Source organism: Melanerpes formicivorus, unplaced genomic scaffold, assembly GCF_026170545.1.
Source record: "Melanerpes formicivorus ecotype bairdi unplaced genomic scaffold, bMelFor1.0.p_v2 SCAF_260, whole genome shotgun sequence".
Lineage (NCBI taxonomy): Eukaryota > Metazoa > Chordata > Aves > Piciformes > Picidae > Melanerpes > Melanerpes formicivorus.
Genome location: NW_027142612.1, coordinates 307,501 through 311,741, shown reverse-complemented (window position 1 = coordinate 311,741; position 4,241 = coordinate 307,501).

Genomic DNA, 4,241 nt, shown 5'->3' with positions numbered 1-4,241 from the left:
TCCCGGGGCCGTCCGGGGATGCCGGCTTCCGGCACGGGGTCCCGGCCGCGGCCGGAGCGGCTCGAATCCCCGCGGTCCCGGCAGCAGCCGGAGCCGCTCGCCGTTCGGGCTCCCGGCACCCTACAGATCCGGCGACTCGTTCGCCGGCGGCGGGGGGAGGCAGTGGAGGGGGTGCGGGGAGAAGCGGCAGCGGAGGCGGAGGGGGGGGGGGGGCTCGAAGACAGCCGGCAGCCGCTTCGGTGAACGTCACCCGGGAGGCGACCGGGACCGGCCCGGGAAGCCATCGTCCGGCCCGGGATCCCGGCCGCGGCCGGACCGGCTCGAATCCCCGCGGCCCCGGCACGGGGGAGGCCCAAAGACTGGCGGCAGCCGCTTCGCTGAACGTCACCCGGCCGGCGACCGGGGCCGTCCCGGGGCCGTCCGGGGATGCCGGCTTCCGGCACGGGGTCCCGGCCGCGGCCGGACCGGCTCGAATCCCCGCGGTCCCGGCAGCAGCCGGAGCCGCTCGCCGTTCGGGCTCCCGGCACCCTACGGATCCGGCGACTCGTTCGCCGGCGGCGGGGGGAGGCAGTGGAGGCGGTGCGGGGAGAAGCGGCAGCGGAGGCGGAGGGGGGGCGGGGGGGACGATAGTGGCGGGGGGCGGGGGGTGCTCGAAGGCAGCCGGCAGCCGGTTCGGTGAACATTCGCCGGGGCGGGGGGGGCGACCTGTCCGTGCCCGGGGCAGCCCCGGGAAGCCGGCAGCCAGCACGGGGTCCCGGCAGCACCTGTTCCCTGCCCTGGGACTTGCCGTGCCCGGCGGCCGGTTGCCGGGTGGGGGGAGCGATGAGAGGCGGGGCGCAGCGGCCGGGGCAGCGCCGGGCCGCAGCGGGGGGCTGGGCGGGTGGGGTAGGCGTCGAGCGGCAAGCCCTCGGCTGCAGCGAATGTTCGGCGGTGCGGGGCGGGGGGGGGACGGGACGACACGTTGGGGGCGCCGAGTCCGAGCCACCCCCGGCCCCAGGGGCGGCCGGAGGGGGAGGCCGGTGCCTGGCCCTGGGAGCTGCTGGGCGCCGGATGGCCGAGGGTGCGTCAGAAGCCGCCCGAGCGGTCGAGCAGGTCCTCCAGAAAGGCCTAGGGTGGCTTCGAGGGCCCCGGGAGCAGTCGAGGGAGGCCTCCAGGCAGGTCTGGAGTGGATGGGAGGCCTTCCAAAGCAGACAAGGGAGGCTGCCAGCGGGGCCTAGGCTGGCACTGCAGCCTGTAAATGGTTGGGGGGGGGGCCTCTGGTGCGGCCTGGAGTCTCTGGGTGGCGTCCAGAGAGGTGCAAAAGATCCTCTGGTGCGGCCTGTGGTGGCGGAGGAGCCTGCAGAGCGTGCGGGGGAGGCTTCTGGTGCGGCCTGGGGTGGGTCGGAAGCCTGCAGAGCGTGCGGGAGAGGCTTCTGGTGCGGCCTGGGGTGGCTGAGAAGCCTGCAGAGCGTGCGGGAGAGGCTTCTGGTGCGGCCTGGGGTGGCTGAGAAGCCTGCAGAGCGTGCGGGAGAGGCTTCTGCTGCGGCCTGGGGTGGCTGAGAAGCCTGCAGAGCGTGCGGGGGAGGCTTCTGTTGGGGCCTGGGGTGGGTCAGAAGCCTACAGAGCGTGCGGGGGAGGCTTCTGGTGCGGCCTGGGGTAGGTCGGAAGCCTGCAGAGCGTGCGGGAGAGGCTTCTGTTGGGGCCTGGGGTGGCTGAGAAGCCTGCAGAGCGTGCGGGGGAGGCTTCTGCTGCGGCCTGGGGTGGCTGAGAAGCCTGCAGAGCGTGCGGGGGAGGCTTCTGGTGCGGCCTGGGGTGGCTGAGAAGCCTGCAGAGCGTGCGGGGGAGGCTTCTGGTGCGGCCTGGGGTGGCTGAGAAGCCTGCAGAGCGTGCGGGGGAGGCTTCTGGTGCGGCCTGGGGTGGGACGGAAGCCTGCAGAGCGTGCGGGGGAGGCTTCTGCTGCGGCCTGGGGTGGCTGAGAAGCCTGCAGAGCGTGCGGGAGAGGCTTCTGCTGCGGCCTGGGGTGGCTGAGAAGCCTGCAGAGCGTGCGGGGGAGGCTTCTGGTGCGGCCTGGGGTGGCTGAGAAGCCTGCAGAGCGTGCGGGGGAGGCTTCTGGTGCGGCCTGGGGTGGGTCGGAAGCCTGCAGAGCGTGCGGGAGAGGCTTCTGCTGCGGCCTGGGGTGGGTCGGAAGCCTGCAGAGCGTGCGGGAGAGGCTTCTGTTGGGGCCTGGGGTGGCTGAGAAGCCTGCAGAGCGTGCGGGAGAGGCTTCTGCTGCGGCCTGGGGTGGCTGAGAAGCCTGCAGAGCGTGCGGGAGAGGCTTCTGCTGCGGCCTGGGGTGGCTGAGAAGCCTGCAGAGCGTGCGGGAGAGGCTTCTGGTGCGGCCTGGGGTGGCTGAGAAGCCTGCAGAGCGTGCGGGAGAGGCTTCTGCTGCAGCCTGGGGTGGCTGAGAAGCCTGCAGAGCGTGCGGGAGAGGCTTCTGCTGCGGCCTGGGGTGGCTGAGAAGCCTGCAGAGCGTGCGGGAGAGGCTTCTGCTGCGGCCTGGGGTGGCTGAGAAGCCTGCAGGGCGTGCGGGAGAGGCTTCTGCTGCGGCCTGGGGTGGGTGGGAAGCCTGCAGAGCGTGCGGGGGAGGCTTCTGGTGCGGCCTGGGGTGGCTGAGAAGCCTGCAGAGCGTGCGGGGGAGGCTTCTGGTGCGGCCTGGGGTGGCTGAGAAGCCTGAAGAGCGTGCGGGAGAGGCTTCTGGTGCGGCCTGGGGTGGCTGAGAAGCCTGCAGAGCGTGCGGGGGAGGCTTCTGGTGCGGCCTGGGGTGGCTGAGAAGCCTGCAGAGCGTGCGGGAGAGGCTTCTGCTGCGGCCTGGGGTGGCTGAGAAGCCTGCAGAGCGTGCGGGAGAGGCTTCTGCTGCGGCCTGGGGTGGCTGAGAAGCCTGCAGAGCGTGCGGGAGAGGCTTCTGCTGCGGCCTGGGGTGGCTGAGAAGCCTGCAGAGCGTGCGGGAGAGGCTTCTGCTGCGGCCTGGGGTGGCTGAGAAGCCTGCAGGGCGTGCGGGAGAGGCTTCTGCTGCGGCCTGGGGTGGGTGGGAAGCCTGCACAGCGTGCGGGGGAGGCTTCTGGTGCGGCCTGGGGTGGCTGAGAAGCCTGAAGAGCGTGCGGGAGAGGCTTCTGGTGCGGCCTGGGGTGGCTGAGAAGCCTGCAGAGCGTGCGGGGGAGGCTTCTGGTGCGGCCTGGGGTGGCTGAGAAGCCTGAAGAGCGTGCGGGAGAGGCTTCTGCTGCGGCCTGGGGTGGGTCGGAAGCCTGCAGAGCTTGCGGGGGAGGCTTCTGGTGCGGCCTGGGGTGGGTCGGAAGCCTGCAGAGCGTGCGGGAGAGGCTTCTGCTGCGGCCTGGGGTGGCTGAGAAGCCTGCAGAGCGTGCGGGAGAGGCTTCTGCTGCGGCCTGGGGTGGCTGAGAAGCCTGCAGAGCGTGCGGGAGAGGCTTCTGCTGCGGCCTGGGGTGGGTCGGAAGCCTGCAGAGCGTGCGGGAGAGGCTTCTGCTGCGGCCTGGGGTGGGTCGGAAGCCTGCAGAGCTTGCGGGGGAGGCTTCTGGTGCGGCCTGGGGTGGGTCGGAAGCCTGCAGAGCGTGCGGGGGAGGCTTCTGCTGCGGCCTGGGGTCTCTGGGTGGCCTCTAGAGAGGTGCAAAAGACCCTCTGGGTTGGGCTGGGGTGGCTCTTGGACCCCTGCCACACAGTGGAGAGAGGCCTCCGGCCCGCCACCTGTGTCCCTGTGTGCCTGAGTGCCTGTGTCCCTGTGTCCCTGTGTCCCTGAGTGCCTGAGTGCCTGTGTCCCTGTGTCCCTGTGTCCCTGAGTGCCTGAGTGCCTGAGTGCCTGTGTCCCTGTGTCCTTGTGTCCCTGTGTCCCTGTGTCCCTGTGTGCCTGAGTGCCTGTGTCCCTGTGTCCCTGTCTGTGTACCTGTGTGCGAGAGTGTCCGGCACGCCACCCAGCGGCGGCGGGCAAGCAGGTAGGCGGGTGGGCGGGCCGGCGAGGGCCAGTGTGAGTTTGGGGGGTGGGAGGGGAGGCGGCAGCTGGAAGCGTCAGAGGAGGGGGCGTGGCTCCGGCTGGCCCCGGGAGCAGGTTCCCGGGACCGGGACCGGCTGGACCCGGCGGGTGGTTGATCCCGGGGCGGGGGGCAGAGGCGGCGGGAAGCGGCAGCTGCGTGTGCGGCGGGGGGGTGGAGGGCGAACCGCGGCGGGAAGCGGATGCTTCAGAGCAGGTTACGGGGGCGGGGACGGACGACACCACC